The 16,952-nt window shown below is 38.2% G+C and overlaps 1 pseudogene; it reads left to right on the plus strand.

The window, feature by feature from the left end:
- Positions 1-15,404: 15,404 nt before the first annotated feature.
- LOC140507800 (group 10 secretory phospholipase A2 pseudogene) lies at positions 15,405-15,830 on the plus strand (annotated as a pseudogene).
- The last annotated feature ends 1,122 nt before the right edge of the window (positions 15,831-16,952 follow it).

Below are 16,952 nucleotides of genomic sequence, written 5' to 3' on the forward strand. Positions count from 1 at the left end.
TCCCATTCATTAATAGGCCCATGTGACCTGCTTAAATCACATGGAAGTCTAAGTCACATGTGGTAGGAGGAGCTTGTTGAACAGGTGGAACAGGGAGAGTGGAGTAGAACTGGGAGAGATTTGGTGAGAGTGGTTTGGGGTGGAGGAGAGAGGACACAGGCAGGCAAAGGTAGTCTTGTGTTTGTTTGTGGGAAGGCCACACCAGAAGGGACTGGGGGGAAGGTTTGGGAATGAGTTCGTCCCCTGCAGTGCTAATGTGTATTCACTTTTTTTGGCTTTCTGTTGTCTGAATAAATGTTTTTCTTGCCTTCTATATGGAAGGTCTGTTATACTTTGTGATTCAGAACTACACCAGCATATTCATAGTCACCTTTGGTGCTATGAATATTGCATTGGAAATAAAATGTCAAATACCCTCTCTGCACTTCACTTTCCTTTGCCTACAAAATGAGGGAGTTGCTTTAGAAAACCTCTTTGAGCAATTCTGGCGCTAAATATACAATCCTAGATTTCTTCGTGCCTCAGTGAATGTCCCATTTCATTTAGAAGATTTTCATGTCCTCAGATTATTTTGTATATGCTTATCTTTTTAAATAATAGTATCTCTCAAACAACTAAATGAGGGTAGTGGCTACTTTCTCTTCAGTCTTTGTATTCTCAGGAAATAACAGTGGTGATACATATCAACTCAATAAGCATTTATTAAACACACACTATATGCCAGGCACCGTGTTAAATACTCAGGACACAAATAAGAAAAATGGACCCTACCCTCAAGAAGCTTACAGTCTAATGGAGGGAAAACAACACATAAAAGAAAGCTGAAAAATATGGGATAGGTAGGCAGGGACCCTATGGGGTACCTAGCAAGGGGACCTGATGTTTCATTGCATGAAACCAAACAGAGCTGCTAATAGAAAAGGAAGTTTTCTGCAAAGTTCTAAGTCCTTTATAAAGGAAGACATTAGGAAGAATTCATTGTTTTACCATCTAACCATTTAACAGAGTGGAGAGGCAACTAAGGGAGTGGAATATATGTGAAGCAGGGGTGGGTAACCTGCAGTCTTGAGGCCAAATGTGGTCCTCTAGGTCATCAACTGCAGCCCTTTAACTGAATTCACATTTCACAGAAAAAAATTTCCTTAATAAAAGGATTTGTTCTGTAGAACTTGGACTCAGTCAAAAGGTCACATGTCTCCTCAGGACCATAGGCTCCACAAATGGAGATTTAACAATAAAATGCTAAATAATGAGAGTCAAAGAATAGTTTATAGAAACAATAGATACCTATATAAAAGAAAATAATGATAATAAAACAATTTAACAAAATTGCAGAGATTCTGCTAAAGCAGTCCTTGGGGAAAAGATAACCTCCTTACAAACATAAATGAATAATACAGGGAAAAAAGGATAATGAGTTGAATATGCATTTTAAAATTTTGAAAGCCAACAAAAGAAACTAATATAAGCACAAAAGAGAAAATATTAAAATTGGAAAGGAAAGAGAACTTGGAAATTAAAACAATAGAAATTGATAAGTAAGAGTAAAAGCTCTTTTTCTGAAAAGACAAATAAAATTGCTAAACCATTAGCTAACCTGATTTAAAGAGAAAAAAGTCAAATTAATAAATTAGGAAATAACATGGAATCACAGCAAAAACAGAATTAAAAAATCAGAACACAATTTCACAGCTATGCTAAAACCAAGAACATGAAAGCAATGGAAGAATATCTTCAAAAACATAAAATATCCAAACTATCATGAGGCATGTTTGAGATGTTAACCCAATCCCAGCTGTAAAAAAAACTTCCAAAAACCAAAATAAATAAACGAACAAAATAATTCTGGTCCTGATGGATACACAAGAGAATTCTATCAAACTTTGAAAGAAGAGTTAGTAGCTATCCTTTAAAAATTATTCTGAAAAACTTAGAAAGACAGTATCCTCCCAGAATCCCTTCTTTACACAAATATAATCCTAATACATAAACATCAAAGAAAAGAAAGGAAACACAGAAAGAAACCTTTAAGTCAACATAATTAATGAAAACTGACTCAGACAATTTTTGTGAAAAGCCTGTCAAATAAACTACAGTGATTTACCCCAGAAATCATTCATTATTACCAAGTGGTGTTTATATGAGCTGTAATAGTTCAACATGAGGGAAACAACATGATCAATCATATTAAAAATTAAAACTTCCACAATGTCATGATCATCTTAATAGATGAAGAAAATATTTTGACAAAGTATACCACTATTATACCAAAATCCATATAAAATATAATCAGAGATAGATCTTTAAACATGACATATAAAACATCTATAGAACACCAAAAGAAAGCTTCATATTCAATGGGAGTACACTGTACTCTTTCCTATAAATAAGAGCATGAAAGAAGAAGGCCCACATTCCCATTTATTGTTTGATATAGTCCTGGAAATGCTAGCAGCAGGAATAAGATAAAAGAAGGAAATTAAAGGCATGACATAGGTAGCGACAGGATAAAATTATCCTTATTTGTTCATGATGTGATGGCTTACTTGGAAAATCCTTGGGAATCATCAAAGCTGCTAATTGATCCAATTAATAACTTCAGCAATATTATAAGCTTCAAATGTGATGCCCCCTAATCAGCCATATTTCTACATAATAATAACAAAGCATAAGATGCAATAGAAGAAAGGGAAAGTTAGTTCAAATAACTACAAAATGTACAAACTATCTGGAGATGTAACTATCAATGCACACAAAAGTTATATAGATTTAATTACAAAATCCTCCTTAAAAAGTAAAGAACAACTTTTAAAGCTATAAGAATAGTCAGTGTTTATGGATAAGCCATGTCAACACAGGGAAAAATGACTATTACCTAAGTTAAATTAAAATTTTAGTGCTATACCAAACAATTTGCCAAGGGATACTTTATTTAATTTGATAAAGTAACAGCAAAATTCATTTAGAAAAAAAAAAAAACAACTAAAATATCCAGGGAAATGATGGAAAGTAGTAAGGATGAGAGTGGAATAGTATTCCCAGACCTCTTGGTATATTAAACAACAGCAGCCATAAAAGAAATGTTGATTAAAAAAAATAGATCATTTCAACAGAATAGGCAAGGGGGAATCAGCAGCAATAAAACTAAGTAACCCAGTATTTTTATACAGTGAAATCATAAATTACCTAGGGAAAGAAAACTCCTTATTTGATGAAATCAAATGGGAAAACTGGAAAGTAGTCTGGAAGAGATTAGGCTTAGACCAACACAGCATATACCTCTTACAACTATGGAAAAGAGACATAATCTTAACTGGAAAAGAGACAAAATGCATAACTTGTATTACTTGAGAGTAAAACACTCCTGAACAGGAAAAAGTTAATATATTTCAGATAAGACAGTCAAATGAGGGAAAACCTTTGTCTCAAATTTCTGTGATAAGTGTTTGGTATCAAAGATTCATAAACAATATACATACACACAAACATACAAATATGTGACTGATAGCCATTGCTGATAGGTATTTTGTCAAAATATATGATTAACCTGTTCACCAAATAAGAATAGGTAAGTATCCACAAACATGAAAAAAAATTCTTCAAAGCACTAATAATAATATGAATACAAATGAAAGGGTAAAAACAAAACTGCTTTCCAAAAGAAAGAAATTTCAATTTAAGTGATAAAAACAGACATGCCCTTTGAACCAGACACTATTACAAAATATACACCATGGAAGCCGTCAATAAGAAGAAAGTCTCCATATACAGCAAAAAAGCACTTTTTATGATAGCCAAGAATTAGAAATAAAGTAAATGCTCATCATTTGAGGCAATGATTAAACATACATGAACATAACAGAATATCGCTATGTAAAAACAAAAAACAAAAAAGGAAAAAGTTGGGTGTGAGGAACACAAAGAAGTTTGGAAAGATATCTATGATAATGCACAGAGATGTAAGCAGAGCAGGAAAAGAATGTGCACGTTAATTGCAAAGAACAACAGAAAAAATAAAAAAGTAAATGTAACAAAATTATAATGGTTAAGCAAGCTTAAAATAAGGAGAAATAAGAAAAGCAAGCCCAAGCCATATTTTTCTGAAAGTGGGAGTTCCACATGTTAGACATTTCACATATTTTGAACTTTTCCCAAAGTTTCTGTGAGTTGTGTTGAGTTTTTCCTCCCCTAAAATTTTATTCATTGTATGCCATAGTTTTCTGGGAGATAGAAAAATTTTAAATAATATATAAAATTTATTATGTAATTTTTTAAAAAGTGAGCAGTGTGTAATGAAGATTCACAGTTCCACATAATATTTTTTCATGTTCTATTGTAGAAATGTTTTTTTTTCCTTCTTTTAAGTTCACAATAAATTCTAAAAATAAAATAATAAAACCATGTTTGTGTAATAAAAGACATTTTAGGATTCCTTTTTAACTTTTTTTCAAGCACTTTGTGTAATATTGAAATTAATTATTCTTTAAAATTTTGGAAGAATTCACTTGTAACCCTATCTGGTCTTTTTTGTTTCACTTCAGAAGTTCACTTGTAGCTTAATTTCATTTTCTAAAATAGGTTTATTACATCATCTGTTCTATTACATTGGGCAGTTCACATTTTTGTAAAAATTCATATTTTAAAATTGTCATTTTAATGAATGTATGTTGCACGGAATAGTTTCTAATAATTGGTTTTATTTCTTCATTGATTGTAAACTCACTTTTTGAGTTTGTTACTGGATATGTTCCTTTCTTTTTCTTAATCAACTTTGTTAGTACATTATCCAGTTTATTATCTTTTTCATAAAACAGTTCTTTTTATTAAGTCAAAAGTATTTCAATTTTGTTAATCTATTTTTTGATCATCATGATTTCTATCCTGGCATTTAGTTGAAGTTATTTAATTTGTTGCTTTTCTAGTTGGCTTTTTAGCTCCAGGCCTAATTTGTTGATCTGCTCTTTTTTTGTTCAGACAAAGTACAGCTATGATATTCCTTTTAATTACTGAGTTGACTATACCCTACAAATTTTGTTATGTTGTCTAATTTTTGTCATTATCTTTAATGAATCTCATTGTTTATTTTCTTTGATCTTTAAATTAGTTATATTTAATTGTTCATTTTCCCATTCACTTTATTTTTTCATTCAAAGGTCATTTTTTTGATGTAATTTTATTGCATTTTTTTACTGATCAGTAAAATATTCACTAAATAATTAATATTAATTCATTGCACACAGATTTTTCATCTTTTAACAAAATATAGATTGCCTATTTAGTTCTTGCCTGAGTGTCTCTTCCTGTTTTAAGTGTGTTTCTCATAAAAACAATACTGTTGGGGGGAGGAGCCAAGATGGCGGAGTAGAAAGACACACATATGCTAGCTCCAAACCCACATCCCATAAAAGATCTGTAAAGAAGAACTCCCAATAAATTCTGGAGCAGCAGAAGCCACAGAACAATGGAGCAGATGAGATTTCTGTTCCAGAGAGCCCTGAAAACCTGATGTGAAATGTCCATCACACACTGGACCTGGAGCAGAGCCCAGCCCTGCCTTGGCCACCCAGCATGGGGTGGAGCAGATCCCAGCTGGCTTCAGGGACAGAATCTCCAGCAGCCATGCAGGTCCCTCCACTAACAGGTGACAGACAAGAGGGGAATGGGGTGTCTCCGTAACTCAGGCCCCCTCAGGAGACAGCAGACAAGGGCTCCCCAAGCAGGCAGGAGTCCAGATCCATTGTTTTTTTTTTTTTTTTTTTTGAAATTTATTTATTTATTTATTTATTTATTATTATTAAATTTATTTATTTAACTTTTAACATTCATTTTCACAAAATTTTGGGTTACAAATTTTCTCCCCTTTTATCCCCTCCCCCCCCAAACACCAAGCATTCTAATTGCCCCTATGACCAATTTGCTCTCTCTTCTATCATCCCTCACTGCCCTTGTCTCCATCTTCTCTTTTGTCCTGTAGGGGCAGATAGCTTTCTATACCCCTTTACCTGTTTTTCTTATTTCCTGGTGGCAAGAACATTACTCGACAGTTGATCCTAACACTTTGAGTTCCAACTTCTCTTCCTCCCTCCCTCCCCACCCCTTCCCTTTGGAAGGCAAGCAATTCAATATAGGCCATATCTGTGTAGTTTTGCAAATGACTGCCATAATAGTTGTGTTGTATAGGACTAACTATATTTCCCTCCATCCTATCCTGTCCCCCATTACTTCTATTCTCTTTTGATCCTATCCCTCCCCATGAGTATCGACCTCAAATTGCACTCTCCTCCTCATGCCCTCCCTTCTATCATCACCCCCACCCTGCTTGTCCCCTTATCCCCCACTTTCCTGTATTGTGAGATAGGTTTTCCTACCAAAATGAGTGTGCACTTTATTCTTTTCTTTAGTGGAATGTGATGAGAGTAGACTTCATGTTTTTCTCTCACCTCCCCTCTTTATCCCTCCACTAATGAGTCTTTTGATTGCCTCTTTTATGAGAGATAACCTGCCCCATTCAATTTCTCCCTTTCTCCTCCCAATATATTTCTCTCTCACTGCTTGATTTCATCTTGTTTTAAAGATATGATCCCATCCTATTCAATTCACTCTGTGCACTCTGTCTCTATGTATGTGAGCGTGTGTGCATGTGTAATCCCACCCAGTACCCAGATACTGAAATGTTTCAAGAGTTACAAATATTGTCTTTCCATGTAGGAATGTAAACAGTTCAGCTTTAGTAAGTCCCTTATGACTTCACTTTGCTGTTCACCTTTTCATGGTTCTCTTCATTCTTGTGTTTGAAAGTCAAATTTTCTTTTCAGCTCTGGTCTTTTCATCAAGAATACTTGAAAATCCTCTATTTCATTGAAAGACCATTTTTTCCCCTGAAGTATTATACTCAGTTTTGCTGGGTAGGTGATTCTTGGTTTTAGTCCTAGTTCCTTTGACTTCTGGAATATACTGTTCCATGCCCTTCGATCCCTTAATGTAGAGGCTGCTAGATCTTGTGTTATCCTGATTGTATTTCCACAATACTTGAATTGTTTCTTTCTAGCTGCCTGCAGTATTTTCTCCTTGACCTGGGAACTCTGGAATTTGGCCACAATGTTCCTAGGAGTTTCTCTTTTTGGATCTCTTTCAGGCGGTGTTCTGTGGATTCCTTGAATATTTATTTTGCCCTCTGGTTCTAGAATCTCAGGGCAGTTTTCCTTGATAATTTCATGAAAGATGATGTCTAGGCTCTTCTTTTGATCATGGCTTTCAGGTAGTCCCATAATTTTTAAATTGTCTCTCCTGGATCTATTTTCCAGGTCTGTTGTTTTTCCAATGAGATATTTCACATTATCTTCCATTTTTCCATTCTTCTCTCTTTGTTCTGTGATTTCTTGGTTTTGCATAAAGTCATTAGCCTCCATCTGTGCCATTCTAATTTTGAAAGAACTATTTTCTTCAGTGAGCTTTTGAATCTCCTTTTCCATTTGGCTAATTCTGCTTTTGAAAGCATTCTTCTCCTCATTGGCTTTTTGAACCTCTTTTGCCAATTGAGTTAGGCTAGTTTTCAAGGTGTTAATTTCTTCAACATTTTTTTGGGTCTCCCTTAGCAGGGAGCTGATCTGCTGTTCATGCTTTGACTTCATGTCTCTCATTTCTCTTCCCAGCTTTTCCTCCACCTCTCTAACTTGATTTTCAAAATTCTTTTTGAGCTCTTCCATGGCCTGAGCCCATTGGGTGGGCTGGGACACAGAAGCCTTGATTTCTGTGTCTTTGCCTGATGGTAAGCATTGTTCTTCCTCATCAGAAAGGAAGGGAGGAAATGCCTGTTCGCCAAGAAAGTAACCTTCTATAGTCTTATTTCTTTTCCCTTTTCTGGGCATTTTCCCAGCCAGTGACTTGACCTCTGAATATTTTTCTCACACCCACCTCACCTCCTGATCCTCCCAGCCAGTGTTTGTGGTCTGAGATTCAAATGCTGCTTCCAGCCTCAGGGCTTTTGGCGGGGGCAGGGCTGCTATTCAGTATGAGATTATGATCTGGTGCTGAGATTGGGGCAGGGCCACCTCTCAGGCTCAGTTCCCTCAGGGGGTTTATGCACAGACCTTCCGCAAAGGATTCAGGCTCCCGCCCGCTTGGGGAGCCCCTGTCTGCAGCCGCCTCTCAGCTTCTACCTCCCGGGGGGGGGGGGCTGTATTATGGGGGCACCCCACTCCCCTCTCGACCCGCCAAAGAGACTCTCTCACCCACCCCTGTCACCTGTGGGTGGAGGGACTTGTGCGGCCGCTGGAGATCCCGTCCCTGAAGCCTGCTCGGATCTGTTTCTCTCGGTGCCGCAGCCGTGGCCGCAGCAGGTCTGGGCTGGGCTTTGTGTCTGCAGCGCGACGGACCTTTTGCGAGAGGTTTGCAGATCCCTCTGTGGGTGGAGGGACCCGCGTGGCCGCTGGAGATCCTGTCTGTGAAGCCTGCTCGGATCTTTTCCTCTCGGTGCCGCGGCCGCGGCAGGGCTGCACTCAGCTCCGAGTCCCGGCGCCCAGTCCGCAGCGCGAAGGACCCCCCGCGAGAGGTTTGCAGGTCCCTCTGGAACAGAAATCTCCCTCGCTCCAATGTTCCGTGGCCTCTGGGTGCGGAATTCGCCGTGAGTTACTTCCCTGTAGCCATTCTATGGGTTGTGGGTTCAGAGCTATGTGTATGTGCGTCTTTCTACTCCGCCATCTTGGCTCCGCCCCTCCAGATCCATTGTTGAAGGTCCCCACATAAACCCCCTGAGGGAACTGAGCCCCGAGTGGCAGCCCTGCCCCCACCTGAGCACCTGAACTTGATCTCACACTGAATAGCAGCCCTGCACCCGACCAAAGCCCTGAGGATGGGAAGCAGCATTTGAATCTCAGACCCCAATTGCTGTCTGGGCAGATCTGTAGGTGAGGTGGGGGTGGAAAGAAAGCTCAGAAGTCAAGTCACTGGCTGGGAAAATGCACAGAAAAGGGAAAAAAATAAGACTATAGAAGGCTATTTTCTTGGTGAACAGATAATTCCTCCCTTCCTTTTGGATGAGGAAGAACAATGCTTACCATCAGGGAAAGACACAGAAGTCAAGGCTTCTGTATCCCACACATCCAAAATAAATATTCCATTGGCTCAGGCCATGGAAGAGCTCAAAAAGGATTTTGAAAATCAAGTAAGAGAGGTGGAGGAAAAACTGGGAAGAGAAATGAGAGGGATGAAAGAGAAGCATGAAAAGCAGATCAGCTCCCTGCTAAAGGAGAACCAAAAAAATGCTGAAGAAAGTAACACCTTGAAAAATAGGCTAACTCAATTGGCAAAAGAGGTTCAAAAAGCCAATGAGGAGAAGAATGCTTTCAAAAGCAGAATTAGCCAAATGGAAAAGGAAGTTCTAAAGCTCACTGAAGAAAATAGTTCTTTCAGAATTAGAATGGAACAGATGCAGGCTAATGACTTTGTGAGAAACCAAGAAATCACAAAACAAAACCAAAAGAATGAAAAAATGGAAGATAATGTGAAATATCTCATTGGAAAAACAACTGACCTGGAAAATAGATCCAGGAGAGACAATTTAAAAATTATGGGATAAAAACAATAATGTTGGATTGTTGTTTCTAACCATTCTATTATACTTTCTCATTTTAAGAATATTCATTGTATTCATATTCATAATTATAATTGGTGTTCATTTCTTTCAATCATATTCTATTTATTTTTTCCCTTGATCCCTTTTAAGGGTCTCATTTTTCTAATAGCACCTTTAATTTGCCCACTCTCTTGTTGTCACCCTATTCCTTGATTATTTTTCGTTTTTATCTTTTTTTTTTTTTATTAAACTTTTAACATTTATTTTCACACAATTTTGGGTTACAAATTTTCTCCCCTTTTTTCCCCCTCCCCCCCCAGACCCAAGTTTTCTAATTGCCCCTGTGACCTATCTGCTCTCTCTTCTATCCTCCCTCCCTGCCCTTGTCTCCGTCTTCTCTTTTGTCCTGTAGGGCCGGATAGCTTTCTTGACCCCTTAACCTGTGTTTCTTCTTACCCAGTGGTAAGAACATTACAATTGGTCCTAACACTTTGAGTTCCAACTTCTTTAGCTCCCTCCCTCTCAACCCCTTCCCCTTGGAAGACAGGCAGTTCAATATAGGCCGTATCTGTTTAGTTTTGCAAATGATTTCCATACTAGTTGTGTTGTATAAGACTAACTATATTTCCCTCCATCCTGTCCTGTCCCCCATTACTTCTATTATCTTATGGTCCTTTCCCTCCCCATGAGTGTCGACCTCGTATTGCATTCTCCTCCCCATGCCCTCCCCTCTATCCTCCCCCCCATCCTGCTTGTGCCCCTGTCCCCCACTCTCCTGTATTATGAGATAGGTTTTCCTATAAGAATGAGTGTGCATTATATTCTTTCCTTTAGTGGAATGTGATGAGAGTAGATCTCATGTTTTTCTCTTGCCTCCCCTCTTTATCCAACCACTAATAAGTCTTTTGCTTGCCTCTTTCATCAGAGATAATTTGCCCCATATAACTTCTCCCTTTCTCCTCCCAATATTTCTCTCTCACTGCTTGATTTCATTTTTTTTTTTAGTATATGATCCCATCCTCTTCAATTCACTCTGTGCATTCTCTCTCTATGTATGTGTGCGTGTGTGCATGTTTGTGTGTGTGTACTCCCACCCAGTGCTCAGATACTGAAATGTTTCAAGAGTTATAAATATTGTCTTTCCATGTAGGAATGTAAACAGTTCAACTTTAGTAAGTCCCTTATGATTTCTCTTTGCTGTTCGCCTTTTTATGGTTCTCTTCATTCTTGTGTTAGAAAGTCAAATTTTCTTTCCAGCTCTGGTCTTTTCATCAGGAAAATTTGGAAGTCTTCTATTTCATTGAAAGACCATTTTTTCTCCTGAAGTATTTTACTCAGTTTTGCTGGGTAGGTGATTCTTGGCTTCAGTCCTAGTTCCTTTGACTTCTGGAATATCCTATTCCATTCCCTTCTATCCCTCAATGTAGAAGGTGCCAGATCTTGTACTATCCTGATTGTATTTCCACAATACTTGAATTGTTTCTTTCTAGCTGCTTGCAGTATTTTCTCCTTCACCTGGGAATTCTAGAATTTGGCCACAATGCTCCTAGGAGTTTCTCTTTTTGGATCTCTTTCATGTGGTGTTCTGCGGATTCCTTGAATATTTATTTTGCCTTCTGGTTCTAGAATCTCAGGGCAGTTTTCCTTGATAATTTCATGGAAGATGATGTCTAGGCTCTTCTTTTGATCATGGTTTTCAGGTAGTCTCAGAATTTTTACATTGTCTCTCCTGATTCTATTTTCCAGGTCAGTTGTTTTTCCAATAAGATATTTCACATTATCTTCCATTTTTCAAATCTGCGCAGTATGTTCTGAGATATGTCTTTCTCGAAAAGTCCAAAGCTTCCATCTGTACCATTCCAGATTTGAGAGATCTATTTTCTTCAGTAAGCTTTTGAATCTCCTTTTCCATTTGGTTAATTCTGCTTTTGAAAGCATTCTTCTCCTCATTGGCCCCTTGCACCTCCCTTGCCAGCTGAGTTAGGCTAGTTCCCAAGGTGCCAATTTCTTCAAGATTTTTTTGGTTCTCCTTTAGCAGGGAGCTGATCTGTTTTTCATGCTTCTCCCTTATCCCTCTCATTTCCCTTCCCAGTCTTTCCTCCATCTCTCTAACTTGATTTTCAAAATTCCTCTTGAGCTCTTCCATGACCCGAGCCCATTGGGTGGGCTGGGACACAGAATCCTCAATTTCTGTGTCTTTGCCTGATGGCAAGCATTGTTCCTCCCCTTCAGAAAGGAAGGGAGGAAGTGTCTTTTCTCGGAGAAAATACCCTTCAATAGTTTTATTTCTTTTCCCTTTTCTGGGCATTCTCCCCAACCAGTGACCTGACCTCTGAATGTTCTCCTCACACCCTCCTCGCCTCCTGGTCCTCCCAGCCAGCGTTTGGGGACTGAGATTCAAATGCTGCTTCCCACCTTAGGATTTTTGGCGGGGGCAGTGCTGCTATTCAGTGTGAGAATTAAGTTCAGGTGCTGAGGTCAGGGGCAGGGCCGCCTCTCTGGCTCAATTACCTCAGGAGGTTTATGCACAGACCTTCCACAATGGATCCAGGCTCCCATCCGTTTGGGGAGCCCCCGTCCGCAGCTGCCTCTCAGCCCCCACCTCCCGGGGGGGCCCGAGCCATGGGGGCACCTCACTCCCCTCTCAACCCGCCAAAGAGACTCTCTCACCTACCCCCATCAGTCACTTGTTGGTGGGGGGCCCGTGCAGCTGCTGAAGATCCTGCCTCTGGATCCCTCTCAGAACTTTGTCTCTCGGAGCCGCGGCCACCGTCGCCGCCGCAGGTCCGGGCTGGGCACCGCTTCTGCAGCGAAACGGACCTTTTGCGAGAGGTTTGCAGGTCCCTCTGTGGGTGGGGGGACCCGCGTGGCCACTGGAGACTCCGTTCTGCAGCCCTCTCGGATCTCTTTCCCACGGTGTCGCTGCCGGGGCAGGGCTGCTTTCCTCTTCCCGCCCCGGCGCCCAGTCCCCGGCGCGAAGGTGCCCCCGTGAGAGGTTTGCAGGTCTCTCCGGAACAGAAATCTCCCTCGCTCCAATATTCCGTGGTCTCTGGGTGCAGAATTCGCCCTGGATTAGTCCCCTCTGCTGTTCTGTGGTTTGTGGGTTCGGAGCTATGTGTATGTGTGTCTTTCTACTTCGCCATCTTGGCTCCGCCCGATTATTTTTCTTCCAATTGTCCTGTTCAGTAAGATGTATTTCCCATTGATATAGGGTACTCTTGAATTATGAAACTTGAGCATTGGCTCAGAGGTAAACTCTGAGCCAAAATTTTTGAAATCACCAATAATGACACAATAAATCTCTTATATTTTTAGTACTGCAATTGATCATTTAAAGTAATTGAGAACAGTTGGGTAATCTTTTACTTCATTTCCCCTTATCTTGTTTTTCAGTGTCCTGTTAACATTTTTGTGCTTGTTTCCTAGTCCAAAAAAAAATTCTCCATGGTACAAGGGGATAAAAGAAGTAAATTGAGTGAAATAGTTCTTCCTTCTTCCTGTAGATGATGATAACTTTCTCAACTACACTGTGGAATGACAGAGGGTTTTTTTTGTTGTTGTTTTGTTTTTTTTTTTTAATTTTTCCTTTCTCCTAATCATGGCCACTTTAAAAGCCCTATGCCTTAAGAGATAAAAATACTATGGTTATAGCTACCACAGTATTTTCAAGATCTTTTGAATATCTGACACCACCCCCTCTAGGTGGTAGAGTGGATTAGATTCCTGTGTCTGGAGTCAGGAAGAATTGAGTTCAAAACCAGACTCAAACACTTACTAGTTATGTGACACTAGGTACATCATTTAACCTCTGTGCACATCAGTTTATTAAAATATAAAATGGAGGTCATAGCAGAACCTACCTCACAAAGTTGTTGTGAAGATAAAATGAAAATATTTGTAATGATCTTAGCACAGTGGTGAATGCATTTTTTTGTTGTTTTGTTTTCCCTTTGGTATTTCAAACAAAGACAAAAATTAACAAAACATTTGAAGAAATTAAAAAAGATTTTTCACAAAATTACATCAGACCAAACCTCCTTTATTTAAGTAACGTGCTTATTTTGAGAAATGGAAAGTAAACAAAAACAAGAAAACATTTACTCTCATTATCACAGCTTCTTAGAAAATTTTAAACCATTAAAATATGACAAGGAGGCCAAAAAGCTATAGAAATCACCTGGTGAGTAAATAATGTGTTTCTTTTATAGTAGTTGAGGCACGAAATCAAAAGGAAATATTGGATTATAGTACAAGTTCATTTGGAAAGTAGTATGTAGAAGAATGATGGAATATCATAAAAGTATTGATTCATAAAATGGGAACAAACACAATGGCAATTTAAATAAATCTTCAGATATCTTGGCATGATGTTCAATTGAGTGAGTTCATTCTGAAAGTGTTTTATGGATGAAACTGTATGGAGAAAAATGTGTAAATAAATATTGTACCTGTTTTCTATAATGTCAGCAAACTTGTCATATCTAGAATGTAGTAGAAGAATACCTTATAAGCTCTCTAAGGATATAGAAATAACAGTTAGGAAATAAAATCAAGAAGAATAGTCAGAAATTACCAAATCCCTATAGAAAAATAAGTATTAGGGTAAATTTAAAAGGCATGAAGTCAACAAACTTTAAAATATTCACGTATATTAAAGATGACTGAAGACACTAACCTGCTTTCTCATAGACATAAAATCTCTTTGATGAAAATGTGAAAGGAAAACAAGTAAACATTAAATTTACTATCAGACTATATCTCTACAGTTGCAGAACTGATTAAAAAGATGAAGAATATATAAGTTCCAAGATTCATGGAAAACTATCAAAGTGATAGTTTATAAAGCATCATAGCATCCTAACCTCCTGTTCTAGAACACTGACAGAGACACCTGCAAACTGAGAATTGAGGAGTAGATCATTAACTGAAGTTCTTCAAATAGAATTGCCACCTAGAAAAGAAAATAGTGGAAGCAAAGATTAAGGAGAGGGGAAACAAGTGAATAGGAAAACATACATAGTAACAAAAACCTCCAATGAAATAAATGGATAATGTGGAATGCACTAATTTCAAGATACTACAATAAGATAGGAATCAAAAGCAATTATCATGGATAAGTATTATAGAAATGAAGCTCTATTTTTTTTACTGAGGTAAAACAACTCAGTTTGAATGAAAAAGCACACTGAAAGTGAAAAGGAAAAGAAATGGATATCAGTAAATACACAGTAGTTATCAATAAAGATGACTCCTATTTATAGAGTAACAAGCAAAATAGCAACAAAAGTAATTTTAATGGAAATGTCTATGGAAAGTGTAAATACATTTGTGAATTCACATTGAAATAAAATTGCTTCTGCTGACCATTAAAATGACTGAATAAGCAGGAGAGACAGCAAAATCAAATGACAACACAACCATTTTTTAAAATCTTGATAACATTAAAAAAGATGACAGAAATAGAGAGAAATTAGATTTTTTAAATAATAATTGACACTTTTACAATGCTTTAAACTTTGTAGATCACTTTATACACATTCTGTCTTTTAAATCTCACAATAACCTTTTGAGACAGCCACAAAAAATTGTGTCATTAAGCCTATTTTATAAATGAGAAAGTCAAAGATCAGAGGCCTTAAGACTCTTGCCCCTGATTTTGATACCTCAAACATTATTAGTCAATAAGAATGGGGGGGGTCAGCCATCCAGAGCGGCACTTATACCTGCAGCCCAGATGAGATGGAACTTGTTCCCCTGCTACTACTGCCCTTCTCAACTGCTTTCCCTGGCTGAGATCTCTACTTCTTCCCAACTACCAACTACTTGAAATATGCCTGTTAGGAAGGCTCCCAAAGTACAGGTTTCAGGGAAATCTCATGTGCATCAGAAGGGACTCTTAGATCTGAAAGGAGCTCTCAACTCTGCCACAAGCTGCTCAGCACTGGCTTTTATGAGCTATGGCTGCTATTGTGGTATTGGAGGAACTGACTGGCCCTGGGACAAAAGTGACTGGTGCTACCAAAAACATGACTGCTGTAATAACAAGGTTGAGGAGGCTGGCTGTTCCCCCAAGATGGAACGCTATAATTGGGAATGCAGAGACCAGAAGGTAGAATGTGGTGCCAACCTGAACAAGTGCCAAGAAATGATGTGCAAATGTAACCAGGAAGTTGCCCACTGCTTGGCCACAGCAGAATATAATGCAAAGTACTTTTTCTTCCTCCATGCTCTTTGTGGAAATAAGCAGCCCAAGTGAGACTGACATATCTTGGAAATTTTCTTTTGGTTGTGGGTATATAAAAATGATTTTACCTAAACAGAAAGCAGTACCAGTGTTCCCGGTAAGAGCAAAATAAAGGTTCTTAACTACTTCTCCCTCATAGGCCTAAGGTACGGACCTCGTGTATTGTCATACTTCATCTCAGTTGAAACCTAGCTGGAGGCCATTTCCTTACTTTCAACTCATGGACAAATCCAAGAAACTGAGCTGCTCTACTGTGAGAATAGGAGGTTAAGGGAATTCTTCCCATTTTACCTATATTTTTATTTTTGCCTTTCTGGGGACAATGCTAAACCCCTACTCAGTGGTGATTTAAATCTAAGGAGAAAGGCAAAGATGATTGAGTTTAAGAGAAAGCAGGTCTAATAAATATATCAGAAGATATGGGTTTTAATACAAACCTCTTATTTCCCTGTATGGTCTGAGGTTTAACATTTTATAAAACAAAAGCTTAATCTCTTAAATTGTGGTTTTATAGTCATATATTGGCTTTTCTCCCCCAATATTTTTCATGGACTTCTCTTAACCTTTAGAAATTTTAACTGATAAGCATTTTTTATCCAGTTTACTCTAAGGCTCCCAAGTAATTAGGTGGTGAGGTAGAGTACTGGTCCTAGAATCAAGCAGACCTGAGTTCAATTCTGGCCTCAGACTCAGTACCTGTGTGACCTTGGGCAAGTCGCTTGAATTCTGTCAATCTGCTTCCCCAACTGTAAAATATGGGGACAATAACAGCACGTACCTCCCAGGAAAGTTGTGAGGATCAAATGAGAATATTTATAAAGTGCTTGGCACATAGTAGATGCTATATAAATATATGCTATATAAATACTAGCTATTATTAGAATGAATTGTCAAAGAAATTGATATATAAGTATGATTTCCTATTAGAACTATTAAGAAGTAGAGATAAGGTACAGGCCAAAAACTACCTCTTTTTTCTCTTTCCAAGTTCTTGTAACTAGATCAAAACTTATTTACCTGTTTACAAAACTGTTGTTATAATGATAATCTTAGAAGTGATAAACTGTAAACTATATTTTCCTTAATTCTTTACCTTCCTGGCGTCTAGCATTGATTCTCTGTACAGAAAAATAA

Source organism: Notamacropus eugenii, chromosome 5 (genome assembly GCF_028372415.1).
Source record: "Notamacropus eugenii isolate mMacEug1 chromosome 5, mMacEug1.pri_v2, whole genome shotgun sequence".
NCBI lineage: Eukaryota > Metazoa > Chordata > Mammalia > Diprotodontia > Macropodidae > Notamacropus > Notamacropus eugenii.